Here is a 21,839-nt window from a genome sequence, read left to right on the forward strand (position 1 = left end):
CAGGCTCCCCGGAAGCGGGGTGTGGACGGTGACCTGTGCCCGCACACAGGCTTCTTGGTGGCGGCAGCAGCAGCCTTAGCGTCTCATGCTTGTCTCTGGGGTCCGCGCTTTTAGCCGCGGCTCGCGACCGTCTCTGGAGCTCCTTTAAGTGCTCTTAATCCCTTCTCCTCACGCACCAGGAAACAAAGAGGGAAAAAAAAGTCTCTTGCCTCTTCGGCAGGTCCAGACTTTTCCCTGGACTCCCTCCCGACTAGCCGTGGCGCACTAACTCCCTGCAGGCTGTGTTCACGCAGCCAACCCCCGTCCTCTCCCGGCGCTCCGACCGAAGCCCGAGCCTCAGCTCGCAGCCCTGCCCGCCGCGGCGGGTGAGCAGACAAGCCTCTCGGACTTGTGAGGTGAGTGCCGGTCGGCCCTGATCCTCTGTGCGGGAATCTCTCCGCTTTGCCCTCCGCACCCCTGTTTCTCTGCTCTCCTCCGAGGCTCCGAGGCTCCGAAGCTTTCCCCCTCCTCCACTCGCAGTCTCCGCCCGTGAAGGGGCTTCCTAGTGTGTGGATACCTTTCCTCCTTCACAGCTCCCTCCCACTGGTGCAGGTCCCATCCCTATCCTTTTGTCTCTGTTTATTCTTTTTTCTTTTGCCCTACCCAGGTACGTGGGGGGTTTCTTGCCTTTTGGGAGGTCTGAGATCTTATGCCAGCGTTCAGTATGTGTTCTGTAGGAGTTTTTCCACGTGTAGATGTATTTCTGGTGTATCTGTGGGGAGGAAGGTGATCTCCGCGTCTTACTCTTCTGCCATCTTCCTGGAAGCCCTCCCATTTCATTTTTTTTAAAAAGAGATTTCCCTTTTTATTTTGTAAAATTAATTAATTAATTAATTAATTTATGGCTGCGTTGGGTCTTCGTTGCTGTGCATGGGCTTCTCATTGCAGTGGCTTCTCTTGTTGTGGAGCATGGGCTCTAGGTGCGTTGGCTTCAGTTGTTGCGCCTCGTGGTCTCTAGAGTGCAGGCTCAGTAGTTGTGGCACATGGGCTTAGTTGCACCGCGGCATGTGGGATCTTCCTGGACCAGGGCTCGAACCCGTGTCCCCTGTATTGGCAGGCAGATTCTTAGCCACTGTGCCACCAGGGAAGCACCCATTTCATTTTTTGAAAGGTATCCTTATGTATAGTCTGAATATAGTCAGAGAATAAATATCGGAATGCTGATGGATGTTTAACTTAGATTGCATTTTTTCTTCAAGCTACAGTGAAAGTTATATACTGGTTCTTACCAGATGCTCATCCAATTAAATTATCATTGGTGTATAAAGTTTAAATATCAATAATTTATAACATATTTTACACACTTTATAGTGATGCAAGTAATTTGATTTCATTTTACAGATGATGAAATTGGAATTTAAGAAATTATAAAAGACTTGTCCTTTACAACAAATTCAGGGCTTCGAAACCTATGTATACAAAATCATTCCAACTCTGCTTAGTTTCTATTTCCTAACATGACTGATTTTTGTTGAGGCTATATAAATGTGTAGGTAGTCTTACAAAAAATACAGAAAAATAAGACGTGGATTTTGCTGACCAACATCAACACCATTTGTTGAGACATTTATATTCTTGCTTTCAAATGCACACATGGCCCTTTCTCTACAGAAGGGCTTCCCAAAGGGTAGTCCACAGGCTCTATCCATCAGAATCACCTGATGGATAGAATCGCCTACCGCCTAAACTACCTGGATCAAACTCAATGGGAGTAGGAACCTGGGAATTTATCATTTTAACAAGATTCTCTCATCATTGTTATGTATACTAAAGTGTGAGAACAGCCACTAAACTATTGTGCTGTTCCCGCAAGATGAGAATGTATTTCCAGACACCTTCGATTATCTGGAGAAGTCGTCCAGGCATGCAGATGATACTTGATAGTATAGCACAGTACAGTCCTTTCAGAGAAAAAAGAAATCCACACAGAGCACAGAATGTGATGTCTCTGCGGCTTGAAACAGGGAAGCATATTCTTGGGAAAAGTGAATTTCTTTTAAGTGTGATCAGCTTTATTGTATGGAAAAAGGAGTATATTTGTAAGTTTGAGTCTGGAATCACAATCTGCTTTTTAAAAATGTGTTTAACTTCTCTTAAAAAGGCAGTAATCAACTGAGAAATTGTCTATATGGTCTATCTAATACAACGTTGCCCAATGCTAATATAACATGAGGCAAAATGTGAGCCACATATGGAATTTCAAATTTTTCTGGTAGCCACATCATAAAAAAGGAAAAATAAACAGGTGATATAAATTTTAATACTATATTTTATTTTAACCAATATACAAAAAGTTTAATTTCAACATGCAATATACAAATTATTAATGAGATAATTTACATCTTCTATTTCATCTCAAGTTTTCAAAATCTGATACGTATTTGGCACTCATATCACATTTCAATTCAAACTAGCAGTATATCAAGTGTTCCATAGTCACATGTGGCTGGTGGCTATCATATCAGACTGTGCAGGTCTAAAAGAAAAAGAAGAGTTTTTTTCCAAATCTTGTGATTACCACTTCTATACCTGGTGATGTCTGTCAAGTTACATAACTTTTAGAGCGGTAGTTTTCTCATCTGAACAAATGTAAATTGGGAACAATACGTAATATATATCTTACAAGACCTCCATGTCAGTTACTCTGTAAGCACAAGGTACCAGTTATCTCTGTGCATGTATTGATATGTGCTGGTGTGATGGTATTAGGAATGACTAACAAAAGGAAATCTCCGTCATCTTCAAGTTTAATAAAAAGATGAGGTTAAGATTGTCCAGGAAGTTAAGGGCACAGAAATGTTGTTTGGAGGGTACAGAGATAAAGGTTATGGGCCTAATAACTGAATTACAATTTTGTTTTTTTGTTCATGAAGGTCCTTTATTCTCACAGAGATGGGGTGTAGATGACAAAACCACAGTATCTGCTGCACAACAATATACCATCAACCTGTGCTTTTGTTCATAAAGGCAGATGAGGACAGCTAAGAACAACCTGATTTTAGTGACTTATTGTGCAGCTTAGTTATCCATCAACATCCCAGATCTATAAATTGAAATGGTTATATCTTAACAGATCACCTCATCAGGAAAAAACATTACCTAAACTGTCTTGTATTTGTGCTACATAACACTAAAAGAAGTTCACCAAACTACCTTAGAGGTCTATAACAAGTATGGAAAAGTATTGGCATTCTAAAAGACACATCTGAGACTATTTCCTTTTATTTTTACTTTAAAAGATGAGGCTGTTTCTGAATACAAAAGTATTAGCTATGCTTCAGTGTGTTCTGGGATTATATGATTTATAGCACAGTTTGTGGCACAAAATGAAATGACAAAGGGGTAAAAGGGATACTTACTTTTATTTAGATAGTTCATGTAAGGAGAGAAGAATGGATTCTAATGTGTTTTATTTATTTATTTATAGGGAATAAGTACAGTGAAGCAAAAATTGTACAAAGTTAAATATTAAAGCAGGTTTAATAACTACTAATTTATTTATTTATTTGTAAAATGTAAAGGGAAAGATGAGTGGGGAGAGACAGAAAGGCTTGGGTTTTCTTACTTTGATTAGGGTGAAAAATTTTGAAGCTAAAGCTATAAATGACAAGTTTTCTTACACTCAGTCTGCTGAAATTCATGGCATTTTTGGCTTAAAAAATTCCCTATTATTTGTTGGTGCAGGCTAATGTTTCTGATTTTTTTTTTTTTTTTTTGAGAGACAGGAGTTGGTGTTCTCTAACCCTTTCTTTCTACGGCCTGAACACACAGATGGCTAATAATTGAAATTATGTGTTCATGGCTTACCTTATTTTTGCTTGTTTATTCAGTCTGCAATGTTCTTTTTGGAGCTTTGCATGTCCAAAGTAGTAAAACAAATTAATGTATCTTTTGTTTTCAGCAGACCTGTCTCCAGAGGTAATTTCCTTTAAGTTAATGATTTAGGTTATTCTTCCCACATATGTCACATGCCATGGCTTGGCATGATTTTGTTTGCACTTCTCAGGGTATGAGACCCAGACAGCATATACAATATTCACAACAAGGATTAGAGACACCTTGTTGAAAGCAAAACAAAAAGCTGAAAATATCAAAGCCCACATCCCACTTTTTCTTCACTTCTTTTTCTCATTAGCACAGATTATTTTCCAGAAATGGCTCCTTACCAGATGATTCAATGGCAAACATCTTTTTAAAGTTCACTTTCTCTCTCATGAGCCAGTTCTAATTTAGGGTGGTTGGAAGTGTTGATTATTAACACCGTCCCATTCAGATACCTCAGCAAGGATCTTCCGAGAGTCAACAAAAATCTGATGCTATGGTGGGATTTGTGTGAACAAAACAGTGCACCTTAAAGGACTGTCATTCTTAAGAAGCTTATAAAAATAAGAAATCAAAATATAGGGATTCATAAGAGAGATCCAAAAAATATTTGAAACAACATACATGATTAAGAGAAACTAGCTTTAAAAGCCATAGCACAGTTGTCACTTGGTATCTGTAGGGGATTTGTTCCAGGACCCCTGCAGATACCAAAATCCACAGATGCTTAAATCCCTTATATAAAATAGCATAGTAATTGTATATAACCTATGCACATTCTTCCATATATTTTAAATCATCTCTAGATGATTTATAATACTGAATACAATATAAATGCTATGTAAATAGTTGTCATCACGTGGCGAATTCAAGTTACGCTTTTTGGAACTTTCTGGAATCTTATTTTTCAAATATATTTGATCAGTGGTTGGTTGAATCTGGCAACATGGAACCCATGAATAAGAAGGCTGACTGTATCTGCAAAAATACCTTAAGTTTGTACAGAATTCAGATATTACTCTTAACAAGTGTAGTTATGGCATTCTTAATATCAAGGAAGACTGTGTCAAAACCCAAGAAGAGTAAGATGTAGTTCCTAAATTCATATAGCTCGAGTCTGGTGGAGAGAAAGTCACATGTGAATAATTTTAGTACAGTAGTCCTCCCTGGTCCACATGGGATACTTTCTAAGACCCCCAGTAGATGCCTGAAACCACTTATAGTACCAAACCCTATATATACTATGTTTTTTTCCTATACGTACATATCTATGATGAAGTTTAATTCAGAAAGTAGGCATACTAAGAGATTAATAACAATGACTAATAATAAAATAGAACACTTATAACAATATACTGTAATATAAGTTATGTGAATGTGGTCTCTGTCTCTCTCTTTCAAAACGTCTTATTGTACTGTACTCACATTTCTTCTTGTGATAATGTAGAACAATAAAATTCCTATGTGATGGGATGAAGTGAGATGAGTGACATAGGCATTGTGATATAGTGTTAAGCTGTTGTGACCTTCTGACAATATGTCATAAGGAGGATCATTTGCTTCGGGTGATCTTGAATCATTGAGCCATGATGACGGCAGTGGTTGGATGTCAGGAGCAGACGATGGGTGGGGATCCCAAGTGGGCTGGAGTAGGAGGGTGCAGGATTTCATCACACTTCTCAGAACAGCAAGCAACTTAAAACTTATAAGTTGGTTTTTCTGGCATTTTCTATTTAATATTTTCAGACCTAGGTTGACTGTGGGTAACTGAAACTGAGAAAATTAAAACCATGGATAAGATTGGGGAGGCGGAGTGACTACTGAAATACATAAGAACTATTTAGTAGAATTATGTCTGTAATTCTTGGAAGGCCAAGAGGTGGGGTTATTTTTCCCTGATTGAGGAGAAGGGTTCCAGTGGGGCTTGACTGAAGAAGTGATACCTGGATGAAGCTGGAAGGATGAGTATATGTTTGCTAAATTGACAAGAGGATGAAAAATATTCCAGGCAGAAGAGCCAGCAAAAGAGAACATGACTCATTTAGCAAAATGTGGGATGTTAAGGCATACATGGGGATATGTAAGGATGTTTATAGGAAATAGGTACAAGCCAGATCCTGAAAAGACTAGGTTTTCTTGCTATATTTGAAATTGTTGCTTTGTGGCTCATCTAAAATAGGAGATTATTACAATTAACTTCTTTCCTTGAAAAAACACTCTGCCTGAAGGTTCTGTAGGCATAGAATGAGACTTGGAGGGGAGTCCAGGTAGAAAGCTATTATAATAATCAAAGTAATGGATGAGGTGGGCACAAACTAAGGAAGTGGAAGTAAAAATGGAAAAGAGCTGGATTATAGAGATATGTGGGAATGGGAATTGACAAAACGATGTCTGAATGGACATGGAAATTGAAAGAAGCCAAGAAATTAAAGATAATTCCTATAATTTGAAGACTGGACAACTGGATGGATGTTCATTCCCCAAACCAAAAACCTAGTGTATAGGAATAGAGGCAAGTTCAAGATGTGGGGTGGTTGCTATAGTTTATATTCTACTTGTTGTCTAAGGCTTATGGCATGAGGAAACGGAGGCCTGCACTCGTAAGAATTCATAAAGTATCCTAGAACTAAAAACTTCTTAGTTCTAGGAACAATCTACTCCTTTTATTCTCCTGTATTATTCTATGGTATTGCTGAGTGTACTTCTAAAGTAGTCTCAGTTCAAGGCTGCATGTCCTTTCTTCCTCTGCTAACCTCCCATGATTTATCGTAGGTTCAAGCTCTTTTTGTTGGAATTGCAAAACATTTGGACTGAAGTCAGATATCTCACTGAAGAAGTAGTGAGAAAAAATGAATAATAGAAAATTGGAATCCAGCAGGTGATTTGACAGAATTAGAGAAGGTCTGTGGGACAGTGAACGTGATAGCAATTCATTCTAGAGACCCTCTATTGTAGGCTTCCAAAATCTATTACACCATAGGCGACAAAGTACTAACTAGATTTTAAACTGCAATACTCAAAGACTCAATCAGAAATTGACAAAACCACTGAAACAGTAGATAGCCTAGTCATTGGGTCCAGCTGGTTTAGATGTTATTTTCCGTAGTTCTTCCTTCCTTCTGGGATGGGAATGAATTAATGCCAGTGCATTATGTCTCTCTGAGTAGATGAGTAAATTGAATGAATTTACAATAGTATTGTAATCGCCAAATCTCTACAGACAATCAAGATCAGAGAATTTCTGTAAGGAAATTGTGACCCTGGAAGCATGCCATGTAATATGCATTTTTGTAAAACAGAGCCTAGAGATGGTTGAATTGAGGATCCCACAGTTTTCTAGGGTAAAGAGAAAAAACAAATGTAGGATGATAGAAATGTTTTTCTAACATTCTGTTAATGCATGGACCATGTGCCTTTTTTAGGCAATTTCTCAACTCAAGGTGATCAGATGTTTCATGTGCTAGGAATGAGGTTGTTTATTTCACTTTAGGCAGAATTAGATATAAGCCAAGTTTATCTTTGGCATTCAAATTTGCATTTTCTCTGCCTTTCTCCCCAGTCACACTGGCTGCCCTCCCACTCCAACCCCTCCAGACACTCTGCATTATACTCCTTTCTTATTTTCTCCATCCTCAGTCTGCCAAAGATTTCTTTCAAGAAGGCAGTGGGTAAACTCCTTCACATTAGGGTTTATATTTTTGATGAGACTTAAAATGTTCATTCTCTTTTTGGGGGGAGATTAGCTTTTCCTTCAGCCACAGGAAGGAAATGTTGGTAAGAGTGAAACTGAAAGGTGCCAGCAAACAAAGTGAGTGATGGGAAGACCACTTCCATCATCTTCCTTGGGTCTGCCTACCATCACCATGCTCTTACTAACTGGCAGCATTGAAAGACAGATGCTCTCTTTGACTCTCTGCTTTTACACGTAGAAACAAAAGAAAGTACGCTAAAAGTGATTTGGATATCCAAACTGGTTTCCTGCCTCCCTGCTCTTTACCAGTGACATATGAGGATATTCCAGGAGATTATCTACTGTCAGATTAGTTCTCTCTACTGTAGTTTTGTTTTGAACTTTTTTCTTTCTTCTTTTCTTTTCTTTTTTTTTTTTTTGCAGTTAGTCTAATGGCTAAACATGTTCTCCTTTCTTCTCTATATGTTCTACCACATTCTTTCACTTGGAATTCTTTTCCATTCTAGGTCTGTTTCTTCCCCACCCCCACCCCCCTGCCATGTATTCCAGGTTTCCTTCATTAAAAAAGAAGAAGAAAAAAAAAAGTTCTTTAATGCTCATCCCTATGGGGCAACATGCAACTCATAAGAATAATAACTAACAAGGGTAAGTTCTGAATAATAACCCCTTTGAAGACTCATAAAGGGCCTTCCCAATGCTCCATATACCCACCTACAAACCATAGAATTGTCTTTTTCCCTGGTTCAGTAAAAAGATCTCAGATATGCTGAAAGCTGTACGTGGAAATGCAAAATTATTATTATATTTTTAAACTAAGAACTAGAAAACAAATAAAAAAATGAAATAGAAATATTTTAATTGGTAAATTTTTAAAGGAGGAAGTAATTAAAACCTCCATAAATAAACAAAATTAATACATATATATTCTTTCATACCTACTTTTAAGAAATATATCAATTTAGCTTTACTGATTGATTAAGTTTCTAGACACAGAAGAGTCTAAATTTTTTCTGAAGACATCATCAGAGGAGCATGAATATGGATAAGTATATATATATATTACTTAACCAAAAATAATACAAGCAATCATTAAACAGATGGATACTTTTATTCACTTTTTAGTTCCTAAAGATTTTTCATTACAAACCCACGTCATGTGGATATTTTAAAAATACAGAAATAGATATTTATTCAGAGTACATTAACTATCAGTGACAAAGTTTTATTCTTCTCTAGCCATTCCTCCTTAGAACGATTTTTTTTCCTCAAAAAATCAGGTATGCAGGGAAGACAATGCACATGGTGAGTAGGAGGAACGGGACCAGTTCAGTCCAAACACAAACTGTCCTCACTTGGCCCTCTTTGAAGTTGAAGTTAGGATAGTTTGAGTGGTTATTTTCATCTTTAAAATGCATGCCCAGGAGCCCTAACGTAATTTGTCAAGATAGAGGAATTTTAGAACCTTCCTAGGCCAAGTTATTTTTCCGCTATGATTGTCAACCCCAAATTCTCATTCAAAATTCCAAAGAAATGACTCCTGAGAATTAAGCAAAACCTAATCTCTTTCCTGAGAGATTCCTCTTTCATTAGCAGAACATTTTGCAGGCTTAATCAAGGAGATACCTCATTTGTAAAATGGCTCAGTGGGAATGGCCATCTTCCACCCACCCTCACTCTCCGTATAATAAATGATCATGAGAAACCTCAGGAAATGGGGGAGGGAGAAACCCCAACAAATAAAGATGGCTATGGATTAAGCAGCAGAAACTGAATAGGCTTCTCCACTAGAGGGTCACTGCCTTTGCGCAGTGAGGGCTGATGGTGGACACAGCTTAACTTTTGGATTTGGATTTTGGATGCTCCGGACATTTCATAAAACGTAACATCTCCTGCAACATAATCACGACACAGAAACCTTTAACTGAAAGTTCCCTATTGTATAGTTTACTTAAAAAAAATTGATCAACATTCTATCTGTTAAGGTGGTTGTTTTGTAAGGTATGAGATGGGGATCTAATATCCTAAAAACAGCAGTAACAAGAATAACAAGTGGTTCAGTTTTATGTGCTGAAGATTGTTTTGTTTCGTTTTGCTCTTCTTGGATTTTGGGATCTGGCTTTAATTTCAGAATGTGATTTTTTTTCCCTTGAATCACTCCTGAAATATTCATTTTACTAATTTTAATATAGGCTTTTCTTCTATTATAGTCTCTAAGAACTAATTTGCTTACCCCTTGTAAAGAACACAATGGCTTCTGTTACCTTAAATAAATAATTAAAATTATATACATTTTAAAACTCAAGTTTTTATAATAACAGTATAAGAAAATAAGTTATAGATGAAAACATAATCAAGTCAAACACTATATGTATATTTTATACGGGCTTCCAAATTTATCAGACATCCTTATAAGAATTTCAATTTAAAAAGAACAAATGTTAATTCAATAACATTAATATAAATTACTATGCTATTATTGTTTACGTAAGTATGGAAAGTTAATTTCCTTGAAAAAATATATAAATAATATAGAAAGAAGTATTATCTAATAACGATCACACAAAAACATCACAAATGACAACAGGGGCAACTAATTATTCATAAAAATTCCAACACTCAGAAAACTATATGAAACATTTGTAAACTCAATTCTCCTAAACAATATGCATTTTCTTTTTCCCCCCTCATCAAGTAAATGTTTAAACTTTAAAAAATCAGTTTCAAAGTACACAGGTAATCTTTTTATAGTATAACAATTTGAATGGACATTAGTTTTCAAAAAAGAAATGGATAAGAGAAACTTTTTCCAAGAAACATAGAGGCAAATACCCCAAGCAAAACAATCTACTTAGTCACTGTTGCATTGTTATTAGAAAAGCACTAGCGAGTTCTGAGTGATATAAAGGGAACTTCTGGACACAAGATTCTTTGAAGCCTTGTTAGTAGCCAGTAACATTATCTCTAAATACAAGAAGGACAATCTAGTATCATGAAAAGACCATGGAATGCAGATGTCTGCAACCTCTCTAAGAAAATTATGGCGTTTCCTAATGTTGTAGAATCAAATACAGAAAAGCATGAATGGGCTTTACAAATTATAACACTGAACTAAAATCCGATAGTAATATCTGTCATCCAAAGTTCTCTTTGTGTCACAAAAATCATAAGTGCACAGTAAGGACTCAACCAAACAAAAATGTTTGAGATTGCTTATGTGATTTGTAAAACATTTATAAATGTGTTGAAGAAGTCAGTTTGGTATTTGGAATTTAACATTATTTCCAAGCCCACAGTAGATGCAATGATCTTCACCTTAACAAAAGCAAATTTGACTCAATCTAATGTAGAAAAGAAAGTGGTTTTCAAATTGAGTCATGTTTAAAAATGAGCAGAAGACCTAAATAGACATTTCTCCAAAGAAGATATACAGATTGCTAACAAACACATAAAAGGATGCTCAACATCACTAATCATTAGAGAAATGCAAATCAAAACTACAATGAGGCATCACCTCACACCAGTCAGAATGGCCATCATCAAAAAATCTACAAACAATAAATGCTGGAGAGGGTGTGGAGAAAAGGGAACCCTCTTGCACTGTTGGTGGGAATGTAAATTGATACAGCCACTATGGAGAACAGTATGGAGATTCCTTAAAAAACTAAAAATAGAATTACCATATGACCCTGCAATCCCACTACTGGACATATACCCTGAGAAAACCATAGTTCCAAAAGAGTCATGTACCACAATGTTTATTACAGCTCTATTTACAATAGCCAGGACATGGAAGCAACCTAAGTGTCCACTGACAGATGAATGGATAAAGAAGATGTGGCACATATATACAATGGAATATTACTCAGCCATAAAAAGAAACGAAATTGAGTTATTTGTAGTGAGGTGGATGCACCTAGTGACTGTCACACAGAGTGAAGTAAGTCAGAAAGAGAAAAACAAATACCATATTCTAACACATATATATGTAACCTAAAAAAGAAGAAAAAGAAGAAAAACCTGAAGAACCTAGGGGCAGGACAGGAATAAAAACACAGACATAAAGAATGAACTTGAGGACACTGGGAGTGGGAATGTTAAGCTGGGATGAAGTGAGAGAGTGGAATGGACACATATACACTACCAAATGTAAAATAGCTAGTGTGAAGCAGCCGCATAGCACAGGGAGATCAGCTCGGTGCTTTGTGACCGCCTAGAGAGGTGGGATAGGGAGGGTGGGAGGCAGACGCAAGAGGGAGGAGATATGGGGATATATGTATATGTATAGCTGATTCACTTTGTTATAAAGCAGAAACTAACACAGCATTGTAAAGCAATTATCCTCCAATAAAGATGTTTAAAAAAAAAATCTGTGGTAAATGTGCATGAAAATAAACCAGTTTGAAGTTCAGAGAATAAAGAAATGCTTGCAAATTGAAAAAAAAAATTGAGTCACGTTTAAGACATAGTGGAAAGTTTAACAACTTAAGGCAACATTTGAATCTATCTTTATAAGCTCAAATTCATATTCTGCACTAATTCTATTTGGAAATATGTTTTTCACATATTTCCACATGATAATGGACATTATCATGGTAAGTGCATTCCAATGAACTGATTTTGACTTTCTACATATAAATGTTTGGCTGCTAGGCATGCTTTTCTTAGGTGATACACCCCATTTTTTCACGGTGACAAGGATACCTGGGGAGAGTAAGTAAAGGCAGCATGGTTTAAAGACAGCACTGCTCTGATTCTGACCAATAGACCTTAAAAGCAAAACACAAAAGGTTTAAACTTATTCCAAAAAACTTAATTTTGTCTCAAAAAGATCAAGAAGATTTATAGAAATACAAAAATATTCAAAACCCAACAAGGTAAGCTTAACAGTTTCTGACATCCACTCAAAAATTACCAAAAATAAAAGGAAACAGGAAAATGCTAATCATAATGTGGATGAAAACTGACCCATAACTGACAAAGATGTTAGAATTAGCAGACAATGGCATTAAAACAACATTATAACGGCTATCCATTTCTTCCAAAACTTAAGGATCTATAGAAAAGATATTAAAAAGAAAACAACCCAAATTCAACTTTTAGAATTGAAAACTATACACTGTGAGGTGGAAAATAGTCTGCATTAATAGTAGATTACATGGTGTAGGAAAGGTTAGTGGAATTGATGATATAGCAATAGAAATGATCCAAACTGGGAGAGAATGAGAGACAGAGAATAAAAACAAACAAAATGAATAGTGCCAGTGACCTTTGGGATAACTTTAAGCTGCCTAACATAGGTGCATTTGAAGCCCTCAGAGGAATACAAAGGAAGGAGAAGAGAGAGAGAAGGGTCAGGAAACAAAATATATGAAAAAGTAGTAACCAAAATTTTCCCAAATTTGATGCCAACTATAAACCCACAGATCCAAAACTCTCAATGAATGCCAAGCACAAGAAATATGATAGAAACTAAATTAAGGTACATTATATTAAAATTGCACATACTCAGTAATTAATAAAGAGAACACGTTAAAAGCAGTCATATGTAAATATGTTACATATAGAGGAACAAAAATAAGATTGACAGATTACTTGTTGAGAACAATGCAACTACAAGTATATGTCACTACCAATACTTGTACGCACATATTCACAGAAACTTTACAGTATCCCCAAACTGGAAACAACTCAAAAGTCCTTAAAAAGTTGAATAGATACCAATCTGTGGTATATGCACACAGTGAAATACTACTCAGCAACAAAAAGGAACTGACTTTTGATACATTGTACAACATAGATGAATCTCAAAATAATTATCCTGAGTGGAGAAGTCAGACCAAAATTAAGCATATCCTTTCTGCTTTTATTTATATAATTTCTAGAAATAGAAATACATCTCTAGTGACAGAAAGGCATTTAATGGTTGCCTAGGGATAGAGTGGGGGGTAGACAGGAGGAAGCCATTGAAAGGGACCCAAGGAAACTTTAAGGTGGTGGATATTTCATTATCTTGATTGTGATAATTATTTTACAGATGTGTAGATTTGTAAATACATATCAAACTGTATAGTTTAAATATGCACAGTTCATTGCATGTCAACTGTAATGTAATAAAGTTAAGGGAGGGGCGCATGATTGAACTTAATAGTAGAAAAAATCAACTCAAAGCATTTTTCCCATATGTGTGTACTACCAATGAAACTTCATCCAACTATCAGTAAATTTAACTATAATTAAGAAAACTGGAGATTTTTAAAATTTCAAAACATGTAAAAATCTAGATGTATAGAAAATATAATTAATTATAGCTGGGAACAATCTTAGAGAGTACTTAGTTTGAAATCCACAATTCTTGAGTCATGGATTACAGAATTTAAGAAAGCTGAAACAAGCTATGTGGGATAGCATATCCACACTTATTATGATATAGATAAGGAATCAAAGTCCATGAAAGCTTATACTGATTTGTGAAAAAATATCTCCAGATTCTCAGTCTACAGCTTTTTCCATTTCTATCATCTTGTCTCAATTAATTTGTGTATCATTCTTTTGTGCATTCAATTATATTTTCCTCAGAACACAATAGTATACTTTGGCATTGTGTCTCCATTAATAAAAATTGTTGAATTACTGTCATTTGTCAACTGATGGGAAATTTAAATGCTTCATTTTGTGGGAACATAAAAATTTCATCAAAATTATGAAATTTGATCTTTACTTTTATTTGAACTTGAGCTTCACGTTCCTAGTGAAAAATCTTTTTGGAGTTCTTCTGACTTAGACTTTTTGGACAACCACAATTCCTGGTTTAGCCATTCTAATCTGGCCCTATTACTTAACTTCTTGACTATCGAAAAATTTCAATTCTCTGTTTCTGGTTGCTTCTCACTTTAATTCATAGCTGTGTGATCAGTTTTGCTAAAGCTTTAATTGTTCCAATCTCTTGCTCAAAACGTAGCAGGGATCCATTGTTTTTTTTTTATTTTAAATGTCACTACTCAAAGTACCATTATGTCCTTCTTTATTCTTGCTCTTCTTTATATTTTAAATTGGATATTGTATTTCCCCAAAGGAAAGCACGAGACATTTATTTCATATGTTTAGAATATTCCTCATCTTGATGTACACTTGTTGTGATCTCATAAGTCTTGACATTCCAGATTAAATATCACCATCCACCATTTCTAACAAGCATTGCCTGTTCCTACAAACCACAAGTGATATCTCCTTTTCTTGGATTCAATTATGTTTCCTTGCCTTAAATTATGCATTTAATTTTGACTAAAAGATCTACATCTGCCAACATATAAATAGGAATAAAAATTTAAACACAATTTCCTGTATGTTCAGCTAGGGATAGTGAATGGTGCCTGTGATTATAACAGAGGAAGTTACCCTAAAACGGTGCAGCCTTGATTAATGTTGTAGTCCTGATCTGGTAAATAGTCCCCTGACCTCCAAAACCCACAGTAGTTTATGTAATTTCCCTTTTTCTGCTACATAATGTAAAATAGAGAAAAATCCATTTCTGGTGCTAGCAGATAGCAGTAGCAGTTAATTTGCAGAAATAAAGGAGAGTTGAGATTCCTCAACTTGCAGCACTGATATCAAACTGTATGATAGCTAACAGGAAAAACCATACTATGTGTATATATCTTTGATGGAGACTCAGTAATAAAGCCAAGACTTGAGCAATTATAGAGAGATATTGAAAATTTTCAATTTTTATATCTTTGTACTAGTATGAAATACACAAAAGTATCCGAAGCAGCCACCAAAGAAGATGATCCAGACAAGATCAGAATGGAAACATGTATGGTATTCGTATCTGAATAGGAGTATAATAAGCCATTTCCAAAGTAGAAGAGATTATAAGAAACCAGAATGAATTTCATTTGTGCATAAAAGCTCAGATTAACTGGTGTTTGTACTCTAGGTATTTTTTTCCCCTCTCTGAGTTATGAGAGCTCAAGGGGGGATAAGCAATGGTGGCCAGTAGTCTTGCTTTGAATCCAGGTCTCACTTCTCTTTCATCTCCCTACCTCTCATGTTAGGAAAGGTATTCCTAACATGATCCTGGTATTCTCCTGTGATTGCACATTGGAATATTAAGCCAAAGAGCAGAATTATAAAACACATTCATTTATTGGTTCGGGTCCTAGGTGCACTTTGTACCTCATAACGAGGGTGGTCAGTGGAGAGTAGGGTGGAGATAACTAACGTCTTGAACCTAATTCCTCAAGGTAATCATTGCACCCTAAATTTGTCTGTTTCTGTAAGTTTGAGAATCATTCTAACATAAACAATCTCATTTGGTCGTCATAGCAATGTTTAATGGCAAATGTTCTGAGCCAGGCCTTGTGATTAGTGTTGTGGATACAGTAGTGAAAAAAAAGACTCATGGACATTATAGTCCCATAAGAAAACTAAAAAAATTATATACTATCAAAGTACAATAAGGCATGTAAAGAAAAGAATAAGTTTCCATAGGAGAGAATAATACGAGGGAACAAATTTATTTTGGAGAGTCATGGAAGCCCTCCCTGAGGTGATCATAAAGGTGAAACTTGAAGAACAAGAAGGATCCGGACATAGGAAAAGTTTGAGAAACAGTTTCCAGATCTAGGCAATCATTTTAGGGATGTTTCAAAGTCATGCATCTAATTAGGTAGCAGAGCTGAAATTTAGCAGAAATTTCTGAAAATGATAATTAACATTTGTTTAGCACTTTTCAAAATACTTTCAGGTTTATAATCTCATTTAATAAGCACACTATGATTGGGAAATGATTGATAGGTAGAAAACTTGCCATCCTCCTTTTGACTTAGTTTCTATTACTAATTGTGAAAGAAAAGAATCTGAGATTAGGTTAAAGATATTCTGAGTGACATATGAATTGTTTGTAGGTAAAATATTCAGTAAGATACTTCCCATTTGAACAACGCTGAGAGTGAATGTGTCACCCAGATATTCAGAAGCATGTGATTAGCTGCTAATCATTTACCTTAATTGAGCTACACTGTGTTTAGAGCTTTGTGTGAGGTATTTTAAGAAGAAAAAGGACTGCGTGGAGAAATAAGCGAAGTTTTAAAACATGCAAAAATCTTTCAGTATGGACGTGGTAGACACACAAGTATATTTAAATATTTCTAAGCAGTGAATCTGTGTGTATACCAATGTATATACATGTATATATATAATAGATAATATATATGTATTTATGTATATATATATGCCATAAATATGTTTTAGTTCATATAGTCTGTATCAAATTATTCTCCTACTAAAAATGACAATACATATTAGCTTACCTAAAGTATTGCTAATTAAATGAACAGATCTTAGTTGAAACTATGACAAAAAAACCCATTAAAAATATGTTAATATGCTGGAACAACTGGATATTCACCTGCAAAAAAATTATCTCAAAAAGGATCATAGACCTAAATGCAAAAATCAAAACTATCAAACTCTTAGAAGATAACATAGGAGAAACCCTAGATGATCTTGGGTATGGTGATGCCTTTTTAGATACAACATCAAAGACTTGATCCATGAAAAAAATAATTGGTAAGCGGAGCTTTATTAAAATTAAAAACTCCTGCTCTACGAAACACAGTGTCAAGAAAATGAGAAGACAAGCCATAGACTGGACAAAAATATTTACAAAAGGTATCTGATAAAGGATGGTTATCCAAAATGTACAAAGAACTCTTAAAACTCAGCAATAAGAAAACAAACAACCTGGTTGAACAATGGGCTAAAGACGTAAATGGATACCTCGCCGAAGAAGATATACAGATAGCAAATAAGCATATGAAAAGATGCTTCACATCATATGTCATCAGGGAATTGTAAATTAAAACAACAAAGAGATACTATTACACACTTATCAGAATGACCAAATTGTGCAATGCTGAAAATAGCAAAAGCTTGTAAGGATGTGGAACAATAGAAACTCTCATTCATTGTTAGTGGGAATGCAAAATGATTCAACCACTTTGGAAGCTAGTTTAGCAGTCAAAATTAAACATACTCTTACCATAGGATTCAGCAAACTGGCTCTTTGATATTTTTTGGGATGAGTTGGAAACTTATGTCCACCCATAAACCTACATATGGATGTTTGTAGCAGCTTTATCCATAATCTCCAAGACTGGAAAGCAACCAAGATGTCCTTCAATAGGTGAATGGATAAATAGACTGTGATATATCCAGGCAAAGGAATATTATTCAGTGTTAAAAAGAGGTTCTCTGTTTTAGCATGCAGATGATCCTTGTGGGCTCACAATTATATTTTTTTTATTAGTAATTTTATTTGAAAACATCCTCGAACTTACCAAAAGGATCCAAGGACAGTAAAATAAACTTTTTTTTGCAGAACCATTCAAGGATAAGTTGCCAACCTGACGCTTCATCACCACAGAACATCTTAGTATATAAATCCCACGGTCAAGAACATTCTCACAGATAGCTGTAATACAACCATCAAATTCAGGAAGTTAACATCGAACTATTGTTCTTTTTATTATTATTAGTGTTTCACCTGGCTTTATTGGCTGAAAATAAGTAAAAGGAGCAAAAATAAGAGAGTTGTTAACAAGAATTTTTGCAAAATATTTAAAGCACATAGCTACTACATCAGTGAAAGTATTGAACAATTCATTTGGGATAATGTTGCAATCATGCTCACATAGTTATAGTAAGAAAATAAATTCTGAAAGTTAAGAAAATAAACCTCATTTCGTATTTCATTCTTAAGTTCTAATAAGGGAATGGCTATTTTAGTTCATATCTATAAATGCAAATGCATTACACAGAATAAATATATTTGTTGCAACTTATCAACCTATCTTGATCTCATTTATAACAACTGCATGCTTGATTTTATTATTAAGATATTTTTAAAATAAATTCCCTCACTAGAATATGTGAAAGAATTATGATAAGCCACTTTAGGAAGGCTTTTAACTATTTGGGGTTGTTATATAATAATCATCACCATAATGTTTTAGAGATTCAAATTCTAAGGAAAAAAATAACGTGTGTGTAAGCAAAAGCTTCTTTTTTCTTTAATTTTTAAATTTTATTTAATTAATTTTTTTATACAGCAGGTCCTTATTAGTCATCAATTTTATACAAATCCATGTATACATGTCAGTCCCAATCTCCCAATTCATCACACCAACATCCCCACTCCTCCCATGGATTTTCCCCCTTGGTGTCCATACGTTTGTTCTCTACATCTGTGTCTCAATTTCTGCCCTGCAAACTGGTTCATCTGTACCATTTTTCTAGGTTCCACATATATGCATTAATATACGATATTTGTTTTTCTCTTTCTGACTTACTTCACTCTGTATGACAGTCTCTAGATCCATCCACGTCTCAACAAATGACCCAATTTCATTCCTTTTTATGGCTGAGTAATATTCCATTGTATATATGTACCACATCTTCTTTATCTCTTCATCTGTCGATGGGCATTTAGGTTGCTTCCATGACCTGGCTATTGTAAATAGTGCAGCAATGAACATTAGGGTGCACGTGTCTTTTGTGTGTGTGTGTGTGTGTGTGTGTGTGTGTGTGTGTGGTACGCGGGCCTCTCACTGTTGTGGCCTCTCCCATTGCGGAGTGCAGGCTCCAGACGCGCAGGCTCAGCCGCCATGGCTCACGGGCCTAGCCGCTCCGTGGCATGTGGGATCTTTCCAGACTGGGGCACGAACCCGTGTTCCCTGCATCAGCAGGCAGACTCTCAACCACTGTGCCACCAGGGAAGCCCGCACGTGTCTTTTTGAATTATGGTTTTCTCAGGGTATTTGCCCAGTAGTGGGATTGCTGGATCATATGGTAATTCTATTTTTAGTTTTTTAAGGAACCTCCAGACTGTTCTCCATAGTGGCTGTATCAATTTACATTCCCACCAATGGTGCAAGAAGATTCCCTTTTCTCCACATCCTCTCCAGCATTTGTTGTTTGTAGATTTTCTGATGATGCCCATTCTAACTGGTGAGAGGTGATACCTCATTGTAGTTTTGATTTGCATTTCTCTAATAATTAGTGATGTTGAGCAGCTTTTCATGTGCTTCTTGGCCATCTGTATGTCTTCTTTGGAGAAATGTCTATTTAGGTCTTCTGCCCATTTTTGGATTGGGTTGTTTTTTTTTTTAATATTGAGCTGCATGAGCTGTTTATATATTTTGGAGATTAGTCCTTGGCCATTGATTTGTTTGCAAATATTTTCTCCCATTCTGAGGGTTGTCTTTTCGTCTTGTTTATGGTTTCCTTTGCTGTGCAAAAGCTTTGAAGTTTCATTAGGACCCATTTGTTTACTTTTGTTTTTATTTCCATTACTCCAGGAGGTGGATCAAAAAAGGTCTTGCTGTGATTTTTGTCAAAGAGTGTTCTTCCTATGTTTTCCTCTAAGGGTTTTATAGTGTCCGGTCTTACATTTGGGTCTCTAATCCATTTTGAGTTTATTTTTGTGTACGGTGTTAAGGAGTGTTCTAATTTCATTCTTTTACATGTAGCTGTTCAGTTTTCCCAACACCACTTATTGAAGAGACTGTCTTTTCTCCATTGTATATCCTTGCCTCCTTTGTCATAGATTAGTTGACCATCGGTGCGTGGGTTTATCTCTGGGCTTTCTATCCTGTTCCATTGATCTGTCTTTCTGTTTTTGTGCCAGTACCATACTGTCTTGATTACTGTAGCTATGTAGTATAGTCTGAAGTCAGGGAGCCTGATTCCTCCAGCTCCGTTTTTTGTTGTCAAGATTGCTTTGGCTATTCGGGGTCTTTTGTGTTTCCATACAAATAGTGAAATTTTTTGTTCTAGTTCTGTAAAAAATGCCATTGGTAATTTGACAGGGATTGCATTGAATCTGTAGATTGCTTTGGGTAGTATAGTCATTTTCACAATATTGATTCTTCCAATCCAAGAACATGGTATATCTCTCCATCTGTTGGTATCATCTTTAATTTCTGTCATCAGTGTCTTATAGTTTTCTGCATACAGGTGTTTTGTCTACGTAGGTAGGTTTATTCCTAGGTATTTTATTCAATTTGTTGCAGTGGTAAATGGGAGTGTTTCCTTAATTTCTCTTTCAGATTATTCATCATTAGTGTATAGGAATGAAAGAGATTTCTGTGCCGTAATTTTGTATCCTGCAACTTTACCAAATTCACTGATTAGCTCTAGTAGTTTTCTGGTGGCATCTTTAGGATTCTCTATGTATAATATCATGTCATCTGCAAACAGTGACAGTTTTACTTCTTCTTTTACAATTTGTATTCCTTTTATTTCTTTTTTTTCTCTGATTGCCATGGCTAGGACTTGCAAAACTATGTTGAATAATATTGGTGAGAGTGGACATCCTTGTCTTGTTCCTGATCTTAGAGGAAATGCTTTCAGTTTTTCACCATTGAGAATGATGTTTGCTGTGGTTTTGTTGTATATGGCTTTTATTATGTTGAGGTAGCTTCCCTCTGTGCCCATTTTCTGCAGAGTTTTTATCATAAATGGGTGTTGAATTTTGTCAAAAGCTTTTTCTGCATCTATTAAGATGATCATATGGTTTTTATTCTTCAATTATTTGGTGTATCACATTGATTGATTTGCGTATATTGAAGAACCTTTGCATCCCTGGGATAAATCCCACTTGATCATGTTTTATGATCCTTTTAATGTGTTGTTGGATTCTGTTTTCTAGTATTTTGTATATACGCAAATCAATCAATGTGATACACCATATAATTGAAGAATAAAAACCATATGATCATCTTAATAGATGCAGGATTTTTGCATCTATATTCATCAGTGATATTGGTCTGTAAGTTTCTTTTTTTGTTGTATCTTTGTCTGGTTTTGGTATCAGGGTGATGGTGGCCTCATAGAATGAGTTTGGGAGTGTCCCTTCCTCCACAATTTTTTGGAAGAGTTTGAGAAGGATGAGTGTTAGCTCTTCTCTAAATGTTTGGTAGAGTTCACCTGTGAAGCCATCTGGTCCTGGACTTTTGTTTGTTGGAAGATTTTTAATCATAGTTTCAATTTCATTACTTGTGATTGGTCTGTTCATATTTTCTGTTTCTTCCTGATTCAGTCTTGGAAGGTTATACCTTTCTAAGAATTTGTCGGTTTCTTTCAGGTTGTCCATTTTGTTCGCATAGAGTTGCTTGTAGTAGTCTCTTAGGATGCTTTGTATTTCTGTGGTGTCTGTTGTAACTTCTCCTTTTTCATTTCTAATTTTATTGATTTGAGTCTTCTCCCTCTTTTTCTTGATGAGTCT

The 21,839-nt window shown here is 35.8% G+C and overlaps 1 long non-coding RNA gene across 2 annotated transcripts in view; it reads left to right on the top strand.

The window, feature by feature from the left end:
- The first annotated feature begins 233 nt into the window (after positions 1 to 233).
- Positions 234 to 21,839, top strand: part of LOC307188319 — a 149,760-nt gene continuing 128,154 nt past the window's right edge. For both annotated transcript variants that reach the window (XR_013828893.1, XR_013828894.1), the window contains exon 1: positions 234 to 395. This is a non-coding gene — a long non-coding RNA (uncharacterized lncRNA). The remainder of the gene's footprint in view (positions 396 to 21,839) is intronic.

This window comes from Stenella coeruleoalba, assembly GCF_951394435.1.
Source record: "Stenella coeruleoalba genome assembly, chromosome: 6".
In the NCBI taxonomy this organism is placed as follows: domain Eukaryota; kingdom Metazoa; phylum Chordata; class Mammalia; order Artiodactyla; family Delphinidae; genus Stenella; species Stenella coeruleoalba.